This window comes from Pongo pygmaeus, chromosome 1, assembly GCF_028885625.2.
Source record: "Pongo pygmaeus isolate AG05252 chromosome 1, NHGRI_mPonPyg2-v2.0_pri, whole genome shotgun sequence".
Taxonomy (NCBI): Eukaryota; Metazoa; Chordata; class Mammalia; order Primates; family Hominidae; genus Pongo; species Pongo pygmaeus.
The window spans coordinates 132,827,524-132,845,001 of NC_072373.2; the positions used below are offsets into that span (position 1 = coordinate 132,827,524).

Genomic DNA, 17,478 nt, shown 5'->3' on the forward strand with positions numbered 1-17,478 from the left:
AAATCCCCAAAGGAAATGAAATCAGCACTACAGATAGATAGATAGATAGATAGATAGATAGATAGATAGATAGATAGATGGATAGATAGATCTGTACTCCCATATTCTGTACAGTATTATTCACAATAGCCAAGATATGGAAGCAACCTTAAGTGTCTATCAATAGATGAATGGATAAAGAAATTGTGGTATATATACACAATGGAGTTTTGTTCAGCTGTAAAAAAGATCCTGCCATTTGTGTCAAAATAAATGAACCTAGAGAATACTATGCCAAATGAAATAAGCCAAACACAGAAAGGAAAATGTTGTATGATCTCTCTTATATGTGGAATCTAAAAAAAAAAAATTGACTACTTAGAGAGTAGAACTGTAGTTATCATATGTGGGTGCATGAAGTAGGAAGGTTACAAAGAGATGCAGTTCAAGGATACAAAGTTGCAGTCATGTCAGATGAGTAAATCTGGAGATCTAAAGCACAGCATGAGGAATCTAGTTAATAATATTGTATTGTATACTGGATATATGCTAAGAGAGTAGATTTTAGACACCCTTACCATCAGAAAAAAATGTTACTGTGTAAAATGAGAGATGTGTTAATTGGCTTGACTGTAGTGATCATTTGACTGTGTATATGTATAACAAAATATCATGCAGTACACTTAAATCTCTATAATTTTAAAATGGATAAAATGCTTCAATGAATGCTGAGTATAAAAACTAAGGAATTAGCTAGAGAGTAATCTGGGTACTCCAGATCATTTTCCTAGTACAACTTTGGAGTGAAAATGACTATTACAACAGAACCAGATGTAACACTGTGGCCTAGAAATGAGATTCAAAACCGATTACAGGCTTGCCTTCCTGGGTAACTGCTCTTATAAGTTCTTCAGTCAACCCAACTGACTTCTAATTTATTTAAGTGAACTTCAATGTCTTTGAAATCCCTGATTTTTTAATCTTATTTGACAGGCTTTCATTAGTTAGAATATGCAAATTAGAAATATGAAAAGGACAGATGAAAATTATCAGTAAATTTCAGGTACTGATATTTATAAAAACCTTCCTGTTAAATTATATTCTCAAACTATTCATAAACTCTTGAGGTCTTGAAATCTTTTTGAGGGCTACTCTGAAAAAAAGAAGTTTGCTTCTGACTGCCAATTATTTATTCATGAAGAGAAAAATAAATAAATAACTAGTAATTCACCTTCAAAACAGTTTGAAGGGAGAACTTTAATAAATTAACACTGGCTTTTTTAAGTTTTGGTGTCATTGTTAGTCCCAGATCTTATCTTCCCAATGAGTCCTGTATCTTCTTTCTAGTATTTAAGTAGTAGACTACAATTTCTGTTGAAAAACTATTTAGGGATTTGTATTACAACCAAAGCTCAGACTGAGTCAGTTGCTTTCAGTGATAGGTTTCATTATAAAATGTTCACCTTCCTCTATAGATAAAAAATATACATACTATATGACTTTTTTTTCACTGAATGACTGTAGGTTTCTATAGTTTAATTTAATTTAATGATATTGCCATTACAATTCATTACCTTAAGGACTTTGATTCAGAACGTCAAAAATTATCCGTTAATTCACAAACAATTATGACCTGTGCCTTTATTGAGATTGTATGGGGGTGTGTGTGTGTGTGTGTGTGTGTGTGTGTGTGTGTGTGTGTGTGTGTAATTCTATCTTTTCTGCGTGGGTTTGTCACTAAAGTTAATAGAAAATCCTGAAATATAACAGAAAGATGAAGCATAGTGGGCATTTGCTGTGGAAAGTCATGGTCACATGACGGCCACTCGCTGGACTCAGATAACCAAATCAATTTTTAACAATAATCAAAGCTGCTCAGATGGAGCTAGCTCAAGCTAAATGGAATTTTTTAATGTGATCAGGAAATGTATTATTTTATTAAAATTAGAGAAAAAGAAGTAATTGAAGCAGCATGATGACACTGTTTCCACTTGAGTGCAGATGAATGCATTACCCCATATTATCTCTTGGTCATAATATACACAGAGACTTCACTGCTTCAACTTTACTGACGGGTGTCTTTAAGTGATAAAAATTTTGCATCCTATATTACAAATTTTCATTGGTTAGGTGGAAAATATTTATTCAATAACTTCTAATTTTTTATTTCATCATCGTTCAATTTCAGGCCATAGGATAATAAATGTAGTAAAAATACTTGACAGCATTCAACATTATTTTAAATGGAATCAGAACTATTTCACGTAACTGGTTAAAAGAGAAATATTTTTTCTTTCCATTATGCGATTTCTTGTGTCCTGGCTTTAGTGAATGTTTCACTTACAACTTTAAGAACAATATGTAAGTAGATATTTTTAAAAATAGAAACTCAATATTCTCACAATAATATATAAGAAAAAAATGCTTTTAGTTTATCCATTCAATGATGTTCTAATTGCTGTGTCAATTATCACATTATTTTAAATTACTTTAATGGAAGGTTATTTTCAAGAGGTTTTCATATTTAAAAAGCATCTTGATTCTAGTGCAACAAATGCTGTTTATAAGCAAAGAGAATAAATTAAATGGAAACTTATTACATCTTTGAGTGACTACACATTCTCCACTTGATAGAAAGATTAACATCTAGATTCAAGAGAAATTAATTGAAACTCAAGCTAATATTTTTGAAAGACAGTTTTACTATAGAAAAAAATAATAGCATTGCACTATGACTATTTCAAGTTAGAGAATAATCATGAGTTAGCTGTTTGCAGGCGTATAGCTACAGAAAATTCCTGACCTTACATAAATGTCCTTGCCTAAATTTTTTCTTGTCCCTGACCAATCCTTTATACTGTCTGTTCCTATTTGAATTGTATGCAGAGATGTGGCTAATTAACGGTCTGACTTCTTTTTCAAAGAGTCTTCATATGCTTGACCAAAGTCTTAAACTACTATTTTTATTCTTCATTTTGAAAGAAAATCTCAGTTGTTTAGATATTCTTATTTCACATATTATTTTCTAAACATTGTATATCTTTGTTGCTTTCCTCTATTTCTGGTTTATCAGTGTCACTTGCAATGAGTTGTGATTGGATGGGTAACTGATTTTTTAATAACTGTGTCTTGTTCATCCAAATGACTATTAGAGATAGTTGTTTGGGGAGGTAATGTAGTAACTACTCTTTATATATTGGGAATGGATTTCATTTCCCATTTTAAAAAGCTAAAGAGAGCCAAGATGAATGACCAAAGTTGGTTGTTGAGTGAATTAGCTATCCAAAGTCATGAGTCTTTTTTCTGTTAGTTCATAAATTGATTTTAATTACCAGTTTACAGAGAAATGTTCCAAAATTGTTCTGAGCAGTACCAACATCTTCCCAGGTGATTGCTTTGAAAAGACCACTTCGTTTTGATGTATATAATTTGATATTTGTTTTAAAATTTTTTCAATGTTTTATAGACTCTGGTACTAAGTTAGAGATCTAGAAAACCTAGACTGTACAGGGAATTTAGAGAGCTCTTAGACCATAGCAAAATATATTATAAAGAGTATTAATGATCTATTGAATATTACCTTCTAGTTTTTCAAAAAGCCTTTTCCATATGTTAATTTATATAATTCTTATAAAGCTATGGGTATATCAATAAGCATTTTAACCCCATTTATAGATTTGCATATTCACAGTTTGTAATTTCCTTGAGTATATTTTATCAGTTGACTTTCCAGTAGGACTAGGAACCATGTTACCTGATTTCTATTCTATAATTTGTCTCTGCATCCCCCACCCTCCCTGTTACTGTACTCAAGAAATGTGCTAGCAAAATGAAAGAGGAATTCAAAATAATAAACGTGAAAGCTTGCTCTTTCACTTATTAATTGCTGATTCTTCTCAGTTCTTGAGCTCTATCTGCGAGTAGTTTGTTTATACCCAATCATATAATTTTATAAGTGAGATATTTGTTTTTGTCTTTATTAAGTAATTTATCCCTGACTCCTTCAGTTTCCAAAATTATTTTGAATTCTGATCATTCTTTCCATGTGCTGAGTAAAGAAAACTTTGAGATTTCTAGAAGACTGGCTACTCTGGGGCTCCTGGGCTGTACTCGGGGGAAGCACAGAAATCCATTTGATCACATTTTTGGATAACATGAAATTTGGAGTAAACTTGCAGTAAATAATAATAATAATAATAATAATAATAAAAGAAATTGGATGGACATTAAAAGACACAGAGAAACAAATAAAAAAGATTTAAGACACATGTCAGCCAATCACCATATATGAATCTTATTTGAATCCTGATTCACACTTTACAAAAATATGTTTTTCTCAAGCCAATCATGAAAATATAAACACTGACCTTATATTTCTTTATTTTAAGAAATTACTTAAAATATTAGAAGCGATAATGGTAAGGTGGTTATGTTTTTCTAAAGTAGTATATATGTTTTTAAATTGAGTATATATATTTTACAGAAATATACTGACATACTCATGGGCAAAATTAAAAAAAAAAAGAGTAAATCACAAAGTAGATTCAGAAAAATCAGAAGATGCATGTGTGATTGATCTAATACGAGAAGATACAGTTAATTATTGACAAAAGTAAGGTCCTATTCTTGGGTACAAAAACTTAACTATACATCTGAAGTGGAGACAACCATGGCAAAGAGAAGATTTTGTGGAAAAACCATAGAGGGATATAATTGACAGTAAGATAAACAGTATAGCTTCCTTTAAAAAGTTGATCTTAGTTACATTTTAAATGTGGTATCTAGGAAAATGAAAATAAGTCCTCAATGAACTCTCATAAAATGGCATCTTTATCACCTAATGAGCCCCACTATATCGCAGGCAGAGCTCAAGCATCAAGGATACAAGGATATTCTCAGATACCTGAGACCTGCCCTCAGGAACCTTGCATGCTAGAAGCTCCCTCATAGGAGTGATGTCTTAGTCCATTTTCTGTTACTTATAACAGAATACTCAAAGCTGGGCAATTTTTAAAGAAAGGGAATGTATTTCTTACAGTTATGGATGCTGAGAAGTCCAAGGTCGAGGGGCTGCATCTGGTGTGAGTTTTCTCTCTGGCAGAGACTCTCTGGAGAGTCCTGAGGTGGGGCAGGACATCACATGATGAGGGGCCTATGCTTGCTAATGTGCTAGTTCAGGTCTTTCTTTCTCTTCATATAAAGCCATGAATCCCACTCCCATGATAGTGCATTAATCTATGAATGGAATAATCCATTCATGAGGGCAGAGCTGTCGTGATCCAATCACCTCTTAAAGACCCCACCTCTCAATACTGCCACATTGGAGATTGAGTTTCAACATGAATTTTGGAGGGGACATTCAAACCATAAGAATGATAAAATAATTGAGCCATTCAGAGACCTGAGAGAAGAGTATCCTCCTGGCCAGAGAAAGAGCAACAGCATAAACATCAAGGCGTAGTTATACAAGGGTGTGAGCAAATATGGCCTATTTCAGGCATGGCAAGACATACTGAACAGAGGTGAGAATGATAGGAAATGAAGTGAAAGACATGGGCAGAGATGAATCTTGTGGAGTACTTCAGATCATGATAACGATTTTAGATGTTATTCCGCACTTGAGGAGTGACGTGTCTCCAAAGAGTGGCAAGGTCTTTACATTTTCACAGGCCAACACCACACCGGCTGTCGCTTTCCTCAGATCCTGGAGTGAATGCTCAGTGGGCTTTTTCTACTTTGTACTTCCATGGCATCTTGTTCATTTTTAAATAATTGTTGTTATCGTTCATAATTTTAATTCTCCTCTCTTCTAGGGCTACTCATCGCCTCCTTCACCCTTGGTTAGCTGCTTATAAATATTTTTTACTACTCTCAAGGGTGGCAGACCCCAAAAATGTGCCTTTATCAACTCAAATTCATCACTTCTAGAGGAAACGTGTCTCCAAAGCACATATTCTGTTAATGGTAGGACATCATCATTAACTTTCTATACAAGGGAAAACATTATTAAATATTAATCCAAAAATCAGACTAACACAGATCTCTTTCCAGAATCATTCAGTTCTATCATGTGCGTAATATATTTAAAAATTTTCCCAAGGGTTCAGATGAGAATAGATTGTGCCACTCTAACTATTCCTCTTGCAACAAAAAATGAAAATAAAGACCACAAAAATACATTTCACAGTTGGTCTCTCATAAGCATCTACCTCTCTAAGAGTTTCTAATCATGACATTCAGTTTTGTACCCCACTGTTTTGCTTTGTGTGTACTGTCCCAATTCTTTATAACTTTTCTTCATTACGTTTTCTAAATAACACTGAATTATAAGCTTATTATAAAAATGAAGCTCATGGGTTATGGCCACTCTCCTTTTTAAAGGACTTCTCTCTCTACCTGATGATTACTATCTTTCTTCTAAAGGGTTCAAAACAAATTTAGATTTTTCTGGGCTATTTTCAGACTGGTACCTTTAATTTTTTATGCAAGTTGCCTTTTCAAAAGGGAATTTCTGTTTGCAGTACTAACAAACCACACTTTAAAATCTCTTATCCTCGTAACACCTACACTCATGTTTATATAGGCCTATTTACAATTAGTCTCATGTTTGGTCACCATCTTTTCAGTGTGTTCACAACAAACTAGACCCTCTGATGTTATCTTCTTCTCAGAAAGTCCACTCATCACTTTTGATTTGGCATATCATTATTTTATTCTTGTTTTCCTTTTTTCCTTGTGTTGGTATACTTCTGATTTCTTCTGAGTTTATCGCTTATGGAGTAGATTTGAAAAGGTCCCGTTCCTAACCATCTTCCAAGATTAGAAAATTTGAGGATTTATTTATTGACTTTTTGGGTTTGATCTAGGATGTCTAAAGGCTGAGGCAGAACAGAAAAGAGGAAAAGGGAGGAAGACAATGTTAGACAGTAGCTAGATGGGAATGACTCCAGCTCTAGACCAAAAATATAACCAAGCTCTGAGAACTTCTGTATAAAGGCAGGTGTGTAGCTCTTATTAGTGAGATAAAATTAAAGCTGAATTGTTCTACCTTATACCTCTATATACCTAATACCAAGTATGTTTTTGGTCATTTTTTGTTTTTTCTTCATAAATCAGTACATTCAGTTTCCTCATTCTTAATGCATTCTTTATTTGTGTAAATTTAAGGATTACAAGTGCAGTTTTGTTACATGGATTTATTTCATAGTGAAGTCTGGACTTTTAATGTATATTGTACCTATTAAGAAACCCTGTTGTTAGTTTTAACATTTTTCAAAAATCTCAGTTCATCTTAAGCTTAAAGATTCTTTACAGTATTTGTGTGCTATCATTATGTATATAGATGTGGTTCTATTGTCATGTATACTATGGTAGTTAAGAGAAGGAGCTTTCTTTTTACTAGCTGGATAAATTTGGGCTAATTATTTAACCTCTGTAAACCTTGGTTTATTTATCTATAAAATGGAAATTATAGTACCTATCTCATTGGATTGTAATAAGAAAGAAATGATATTTAATATGATAAAGCAAGTATCACAATTCAGAGTCTCAGTCCTCCGAGTATCTCCCTCCTGCTCCAGCCACCCTGGTGCTGCCTCGCTTTTCATTATCCAACAATGATTGGCACATCAGGGAGCCATCAGCACTCTGGTCCAGCCCTAAGACTGCTTGTAAAATGAATACCAACTGTAATTGTATCTGTCTCCAGTTATAAACTGATAAAAGAAAGAGTACCAGACTTATATAATTCTAGCCATGCAGTTGACATTTATTACTATTTTTTTTTGGTACAGATAATCATGACTTAGGAATAAAAAATAAGCAAACAATTTGGGCACACATTTATTTTGGTGGTATTTAATTGTGACTAGCTGCAAATAATGATTGTAAAAGAAATTACAGTAAAATATCAAAGTTCTTACAGGCCTGAAAACACTTTTGTAAATACTTTTATTAGAAATCACAACTATGTCTCTTATTTCGAAATATAGAAAATCAATGATAAGCTTAAAGTTTACAAATAGTAGTAAAGGAAATTACTGTCAGACTATCTCTCCATTTCAGGTAATTTCTAGATCACAGTTCAGACACCAGATTTAGGCTGAATGACCTCTGTCTAAACAGGGAGCGTGATCAAGTACAACACTGAAATACAAATGTGTGTTCATTTCCACCAGATAGAATAATTACTATCAATTAACGTATTTTTTGTTTTTGTTTGTTTGTTTTTTGAGACAGAGTCTTGCTCTGTCGCCCAGGCTGGAGTGCAATGGCACGATCTCAGCTCACTGCAACCTCTGCCTCCTGCATTCAAGCGATTCTCCTGCCTCAGCCTCCCAAGTACCTGGGATTACAGGCACCCACCACCATGTCCAGCTAATTTTTGTGTTTTTAGTAGAGATGGAGTTTCACCATCTTAGTCAGGCTGGTCTCGAACTCCTGACCTCAGGTGATCCACTCACCTCGGCCTCCCAAAGTGCTGGGATTACAGGCATGAGCCACGGTGCCAGGCCCTCAGTTAAGGTTTTGACATAAACGTGAGAAAATTTAACGTTATCAAAAGTATGCTGTGAAGATGTGTATAAATATTTACTCAATTGGAAATTTGCATCCTCTTCTCAAACACTTTTTTTTTTTTGAGACAAGTGTCACTCTGTCGCCCAGGCTGGAGTGCAGTGGCACGATCTCAGCTCACTGCAACCTCTGCCTCCCAGGTTCAAACAATTCTTCTGCCTCAGCCTCCCGAGTAGCTGGGACTACAGGTACCCACCACCACATCCAGCTATAATTTTTGTATTTTTAGTAGATACAGGTTTCACCATGTTGGCCAGGCTGGTCTCGAACTCCTGACCTCAGGTTTGCCTGCCTCGGCCTCCCAAAGTACTGGGATTACAGGTGTGAGCCACTGTGCCCCACTTCTCTCACACATTAAAAAAAAAAAATTATCTCTGGAATAAACTGTTTACTCATATTTTAAAAGTTTGCTTTTGGAAAGAAAACCACATCATCAATGTTCTCCAAGTAAAATGATTTTAGGGGAAACTTTTGAATGTTTTACTGCAGACTACTCAAAAAATTGCTGTTTTGGATAGAGGACCAAATGGATTTCTGTTTTATCTGAGTATTAATTTAAAAAAATCATTCAAAAGCTTGGCTGTCTCAAACTATGTATCTGTGCATCATATATGTGGTTTATGGCATCAAAGTGACAGTTCAGTAGATTTCAAAAAGGCTTTTGAGACAGAGACATGAATTTTTACAGATTCTAATTACAAGTTAGAAGTCATCTCACTGTGGGAAATTAAAAATGGAGACAATTAGAGAAAATTCCAGTTGAAAGAAAAATACATTATGGAAAAAGCAATAAAAGCACACACGAAAAAGCAGGAAAGTAAAAATGACTTATCAGTAGCCTCTATGATTCAATTGTAGATCAATAGTGTGTAGTTAATGCATTACCAGGAGAGCATTAATTTGCAATTACTGCAGGTGATCTGATCCTCTCTTCTGTCCATTGACACAAATGACCTTTTGTTGAAAGAGAGTCTGTAGTCATTATTTTAAATAGAGCAACAGAAAGGCAAAAAGAATGTATAGGTCACTTTCATTCACAAGTATCTTATACCACACAAAATGGGAACGTTTGTATTTTAGCGCCAGTCACATGATGGAGTGTCATGGGCCTAGGCATGGGCGTGCCTGTTTGTGCGCAGGAAGAATGTGCTATGCACTATGTGATAGTGGGTAAAAATGATTCAAGGATGAAACTACAAGTGCCTTCAATTAAATATAAAATAACGTAGACCTTTCATAAACCTCTACTACAAGGAAAGGTATGAGAGATTTTAGTTCAACTAAGTGTGTGTTTTTCATTGCCTCCTTTTGAACATACAATCTGAATAGCCTGGGAGGTAGAGAATCAGATGCCTCAACAACCATACATTCTTGAAAGAAAGTGGACTTCAGCTCTCTAGAGACCCTGTTGTAATCATAAATAATATGGCAAGGACTCAGATGACCTTTTCCAGAAGCTACTGGACAGGTAGTGATATCAGTCTCAGAATCACCAAATAAGAACAGGAAGTCACTGAGAACTCCACCTTATTCATGAATGCTTCAACCCAGATGAAAATGCATCAAATTGTTTGGGTTGAAATCCCAGCTCTGTTGCTCATTAGCTATATGACCTTGGGCTTACTGGACGTGTGAACATCTTATACTTCAATTTTGTTATCTGTAAAGTGGAGATAACACTACCTACCTCGTAATATGGTTGTGATGATTCACAACCATATGCAAAGCACCTCATACAGTATCTGGAACAAAGTATGTGTACCACAGATGCAAGATATTAATTATCATCATCAGCCATCATCATTATCCAGTCTGCTAGTAGTTTTATGCATTTATGCCAAATTTTAAAATAAAATGTACAGCCCTCTATTCTAGCTTTTGACTAGTATGTATCTTAGCTCAGGGTGGTAGAAAACAGAACCCAAGGAAAGGGTCAAGTGTTAATATTTTGTTGGGAGATAAAATTCTAGGGTAGCAAGAGTAAAAGAAGATGGAAATGAGATAGAGGAAGATGAGACTTGAATACAAGGTAATGCATTACTGAGTTAGCCTCTGCTTCACAAGCTTCAGTGAGACAGAGACAGCCAACTGGCCACATGGAACAACTCCAGATAGACTAGCTAGAAAGCAATGCCTTGGGGTAATCCATCACAGGAGAAAATGGAGAGGAAATGTATCTTCTATTACCTTCTGCCTTCTGTCATGCATTGGTTGAAGTTCGTCCTTCTGGAGAGTCCACTCCCCAATCCTTCTGGATTTTATCACCTGGTGAAAGCCTCTCCTATACCCTGTGGTTTGGCCTAGTATGGCACTTAATCCACTATATTACTCCCTTCTACACTTGTGATTATCCAACGTGGTTGAATATTCATAAAGTTATACACAATTTCTGCCTTATTTTGGAGGATGTGCCTTCATATATCTTTTATTTGTTGGTCTACTTCTTTTTAAAACTAGATAGAATCCATCCATGCTATTTTCATAGTAACAGAGACTTTCAGAAATGGAGAAAACCTTGACAGTCCATAAATAGTTGAATGTTGTATTCATATGACTATGAGTGGTATACAGGTGAGTGAAAATAGCGTGCAATTTTATAATAGTTTTACTATATCATAACCTAAATCAAGTCACTCCCAGGATGTGATACAGAAGGCTAAGTTGGGTGTCTAAAATGGGCATTTTAGTAACTCGAGAGGGGGAATATCACCCTTTTGCCCTTTCTCCATTTATTCCTTGGTCAAAGCAGCAGTGATCCATTAATCATCCACGTAGTCAAGCGAAGGAGAAAGAAGACAAGGAAACAAATAAATGGGATAAAGAAAACAGAGGGCGAAGGTCCTTATGGTCAAACAATTGACAATTTTATAAAGGAAAACAGCTTACCTACAGCAGTTTCCTTTTTTATCCCCATGGACAGGTACATTTTATGAGTAAAATAAACCACTGGTTCAATCATTCATTCAAAGCCCCATATTTGACTGAAGTAGTCTAGCAGGTCAATCTGGCCATTTAGAAGTTTTAACCATTCTAAGTGTTATTTAAAATCTGTGATTTGATTTTCACAGTACCTATCATTCTAGTGCCTGGACATTGTGATAACCATCTTAACTGTCTTAAGCTAACATCATATAAGGACCAATCATTAAGACAACATAAACAGTTTCCCAAAGCCTAACTATAATCCACAACCAGGTTAAGTATGTTGTAACTTTGCAAATTAGGATAATAAAAAAATTATCATGGTTAAATTATATATAAAATTTACTATGAGACACATCTTTTGTAAGCTAAAAGTTATAATAATTTATTTATAACTCCAGTAATCCTGTGAGATAGTTATTGTTATAGATTGAATGTTTGTGTCCCCCCAAAATGTATATGTTGGAATACTAACTCCAGTCTGGTAGTATTAAGAGGTAGGCCTTTGATAAGTCAAAGGTTTGATAGGTCAGAGGGTGGTGCCCTTATAAATGAGATTGGTGCTTTTATTCAAGAGTCTCCAGAGTGCCCCTAATTCTTTCTGCCACTTGAAAACAGCAAAAAGATGGCTATCTATTAACCTGGAAGCAAGTCTTCACCAGACACCTTGATCTCGGTCTTCCTAGCCTCCAAAACTGTGAGAAATGAATGTTTGTTATTGAAGCTACCCAGTCTATGGCATTTTTATTATAGCAGTTCAAACAGGCTAAGACATGTGTTATTACTGCCCTCATTCTATAGACAGGAATGTTAAGTTACAGGATGGCAAGTTGTGATATGAATTTACACAATTTGGCCCACAATCTGTTATTTTAACCAGTATACTATGTTGACATTTCTGCCCACTAAAATGGCTAGTATCAAAAGACAGACAATAATTAATGAAGGTGAGGATGTGGAGAAACTGGAATCCTCATGCATTGCTTGTTGGAATATAAAATGGTGCAACTGCTTTGGAAAACAGTTTGGCAGTTTCTTATAATGTTACAAAAATGTACCATACAATCCGGAAATTCCACTCTACGTCATCTATCTAGGACAAATAAATATATATATCCAGAAAAAAAGACTTGCATACAGATGGTCATAGCAGCATTGCTTCTAATACCCCAAAACTGGACACAATCTAAATCCCTAGCAGGTTGGTGAATGGTAAACAAAATGTGGTGGTACATCCATACAGTGAGATATTATTCAGCAATAAAATAGACTGACACTATAATAGCACAGAATATTTTAACGTGTATAAAAACATGCTAAATGAAGATAAAAAGACACAAAATACTAATATTTGTTATTATAAAATTCCATTTATATGAAATGATTGGATGTGACAAAATTGTGAGGACAACAAATCAGTAGTTTCTTGAAGCTTGGGGAGGTGGCGAAGAGTGGCTGCTGAAGGATGCAAGGAAACTTTTGGGTAATTGGAATATCCTAAAACCAGGTTGTGGTGATGCTGCACAACTATAAATTTACAAAAATATCATTGCCTGCACACTTATAGTGGGCGAGTTTTATGCTATGTAAATTATACCATAATAATGTTTTCAAAAACCCACATACTTAAAGATAGCTTAAATAATATGTGTAATGAAGTTATTAAATACTGAATTTTGAAATCTGAATTGGGAGCGATTCATAGTGGAGAAAAATCTGCAGGCAAGTAAGGGGGATTTCACTCATGCTTAGGAGTTCTATTTCTTCAAAGTCTTACGGGAAAATGACATAATACCTTTATTTAAGATATGTATACTATTATTAGTATCAGCAATGTAACAAAATTAATGTTTGTGAACCTTGCCAAATTTAAAAATAAGCACGTTTAAATAAGTCTGCCTAATTAAGGCATCCTGGGTAGGAAGCATTTCTATATTTCTCAAGTGTGTTCCATGTATTAAAGTATTAAAATTAGAGTATTTCCTTACAAATAAGCACTAATCATACTTTGTATAAATGTTTATGAATGTTGCAAGTTATTTAAATTTTAAAACTGTATATTATTTAAGAAAAGTTAAATATATCAAGGAGAAATTGGCTTTGAAGCTGTCACTAACTAATATCTGCTGAAAAGCTCAGTCATAAGGTTCATGTTATCAAACAGTGTATTATGTAGCGGTCGTAATTTCTATTCATTCAGCAAATAGTTATTGAGTGTCTGATGGGTACCAGGCACATTAGTAAGAAACAGATATATAAGAAAAATGTCGGGCCGGGCGCGGTGGCTCACGCCTGTAATCCCAGCACTTTGGGAGGCCGAGGCGGGCGGATCACGAGGTCAGGAGATCGAGACCATCCTGGCTAACATGGTGAAACCCCGTCTCTACTAAAAATAAAAAAAAAAATTAGCCGGGCGAGGTGGCGGGCGCCTGTAGTCCCAGCTACTCCGGAGGCTGAGACAGGAGAATGGCGTGAACCCGGGGGGCGGAGTCTGCAGTGAGCCGAGATCGCACCACTGCACTCCAGCCTGGGCGACAGAGCGAGACTCCGTCTCAAAAAAAAAAAAAGAAAAGAAAAATATCAGATAGTGGTAAGTACTTTACATTAACTTAGAATTTAAATTACACTGTGTGATAGTGACTGGGAGGATACCTTGTGTGGTGTGGTTGGGGAGTCGTCTCTAGAGCAGTGATATTTAAGCTGAGAACTGAATGAGAAGATTCATCCAGCTATGGGAAAGTATGGAGAAAGGCAATGCAGAAGGACAGAGCAAAGCTCCTAAGGAAGAAATAAGCTTGACATACTCAAGGAAGGCCAACGAGGCAGGACCACATCATGCACTACTTTGTAGAAAATGTTCCCATCTTTGCAAAGTGAGGCAAGACATTGTTGGTCTTATGCAGTGGTAAATTATGATCTAATTAATATTTTTAAATAATCATCCTAGCTGTTGTGTAGATAATTAATTTAGGAGGGTCAAGAGTGAATAAAGAAAGTATTGCAGTAGGGCAAGTGAGAGACCATGATTGATTCCAGTTGCAAGAAGCCATGGTTATGGCAACAAATAGACTCACAATATATACTTGAAGTAGTGCTACAAGATTTGCTGAGAGATTGAATGGTTGTGGACATGAAAAGAAAGGAACAGAGATGATTTCTAGACTTTGGACTGGTGGAGTGGTAGGCTGCAGTGAGTCGAAAAACTAAGAATGGTATTCTGGCTATAGTTAAGATGCCTAGGAAACACCTCGGTGAAAATGTCAGATAGGCACTAGTATCTCTTTTTTTCTGTCCTACTTTCTAGACATGTCTCAAGCCTGAAAATGCATGTACAAGCCAATGCAGATAAATGAATGTATGTCTTATCTCCTAGCTAGGATGTATGTGCATTTTCACTTCTTAAGAATGTCTTATAGTAATTGAAATAATATTAGGCACAAAGCAGATATGTGCATACTTGCTTGTGGACAGATGCTAAGGGGAGAGAGGAATGCCTTACCCTAAGTCTCGATCAATGAATGTTTAAAAATGGACAATAAACTACTGTGTTTTGAATAGTTCAGAGGTCAGTTTCGGTAATCTCTTGTCATTCTCAGAAATACGTTCCTGAAGCTAAATTTTAGAAGATTATGAATCTTTGAGGAAAAGAGTAAAAGAAATGAAATTCACATCAAATGTACATTTTAAAATAAAATAAGTAAATGGTCTATAAAACATTTCCCTCCGAGGGAAAGGAAAAAAAAAACGCTCTACATTTATTAGCCTTCAACACGTGCTCATCCAATTCTATAATTTGCCTTCTTTGAATATTCAGGAAACTTTCCTTCTTCATTTTGTTTAACTGGTCAGATTTCCCACACGTTTAATATTTTTGTGGCTCATCAGTCTTTTGAAAACTTTTAAACCAGATTCTCCTGGCCTGAAATATAAATGCTCCAAGTTAAACATCTCTCTTCCCCTATTCTATGGTCATGCCCCACATAATCAGAAGAAAGAACAATGTTTGTCCTTAGCTTCTTTTGACAGATATGAACCAGGAGGACCTTAACAGTTTGTGGGATTGAAGATGTAGGCATGCAAATATAAACTGCCATTATCTCCAAATCAATAATTCTGTGTTTGTAAGACAAGAGAAGATAATATGTCTAAAGATCAAAATATCAAACCTTTGTTTCAGATAGCTGGCTTAATCCCACAGTGATAGACCTGTCAGATATTATAATATTTAGCATATTTTCTCATGTGGAAAATGATAGGATTTCAGTTGTCATGCTTTAAGGGCATGAGCAATAATCTCATTATCATCTTCCTAAATCAATCAGTACATCGTGGATATTAACTCTGTCTGGATGGCACCAGATGTAGCAATGAATATGAGGTGAGAGGAAAGTTTCGTGACTCATCATTAAGCCTAAAAACAATGACACAAGCAAAAAATCAGTTGAATCACTGGTGAATTTGTATGGCCAAATACATCACACATTACACATGCCTGGTCTTACACAGGTACAGTAAGAATACTGTTGCACATTTATAAGGCCTGATGTCTCTAAAACACATAAAATCAATGTGAGTAATCTGGAGGGAGTTTAAAAAAAGCCAATTCTATTGCATATCTGAGCATTATTTAATTAGGTAAGTTGATTATAAGCAGAATCAGAATATAAGCAATGGTTTAAAGTGTGACATTTTCACTGATGCAAAAATCCTCAATAAAATACTGGCAAACAGAATCCAGCAGCACATCAAAAAGCTTATCCACCATGATCAAGTGGGCTTCATCCCAGGGATGCAAGGCTGGTTCAACATACGCAAATCAATAAATGTAATCCAGCATATAAACAGAACCAAAGACAAAAACCACATGATTATCTCAATAGATGCAGAAAAGGCCTTTGACAAAATTCAACAACCTTCATGCCAAAAACTCTCAATAAATTAGGTATTGATGGGACGTATCTCAAAATAATAAGAGCTATCTATGACAAACCCACAGCCAATATCATACTGAATGGGCAAAAACTGGAAGCATTCCCTTTGAAAACTGGCACAAGACAGGGATGCCCTCTCTCACCACTCCTGTTCAACATAGTGTTGGAAGTTCTGGCCAGGGCAATCAGGCAGGAGAAGGAAATCAAGGGTATTCAATTAGGAAAAGAGGAAATCAAATTGTCCCTGTTTGCAGACGACATGATTGTATATCTAGAAAACCCCATCATCTCAGCCCAAAATCTCCTTAAGCTGATAAGCAACTTCAGCAAAGTTTCAGGATACAAAATCAATGTACAAAAATCACAAGCATTCTTATACACCAACAACAGACAAACAGAGAGCCAAATCATGAGTGAACTCCCATTCACAATTGCTTCAAAGAGAATAAAATACCTAGGAATCCAACTTACAAGGGATGAGAAGGACTTCTTCAAGGAGAACTACAAACCACTGCTCAAGGAAATAAAAGAGGATACAAACAAATGGAAGAACATTCCATGCTCATGGGTAGGAAGAATCAATATCGTGAAAATGGCCATACTGCCCAAGGTAATTTACAGATTCAATGCCATCCCCATCAAGCTACCAATGACTTTCTACACAGAATTGGAAAAAACTGCTTCAAAGTTCATATGGAACCAAAAAAGAGCCTGCATCGCCAAGTCAATCCTAAGCCAAAAGAACAAAGCTGGAGGCATCACACTACCTGACTTCAAACTATACTACAAGGCTACAGTAACCAAAACAGCATGGTACTGGTACCAAAACAGAGATATAGATCAATGGAACAGAACAGAGCCCTCAGAAATAATGCCACATATCTACAACTATCTGATCTTTGACAAACCTGAGAAAAACAAGCAATGGGGAAAGGATTCCCTATTTAATAAATGGTGCTGGGAAAACTGGCTGGCCATATGTAGAAAGCTGAAACTGGATCCCTTCCTTACACCTTATACAAAAATCAATTCAAGATGGATTAAAGACTTAAACGTTAGACCTAAAACCATA

At 35.5% G+C, this 17,478-nt stretch overlaps 1 protein-coding gene across 4 annotated transcripts in view; it reads left to right on the top strand.

Annotated features, from left to right (window-relative positions):
- Positions 1–17,478, top strand: part of DPYD (dihydropyrimidine dehydrogenase) — an 844,474-nt gene that overhangs the window by 697,511 nt on the left and 129,485 nt on the right. The window lies entirely within an intron of this gene.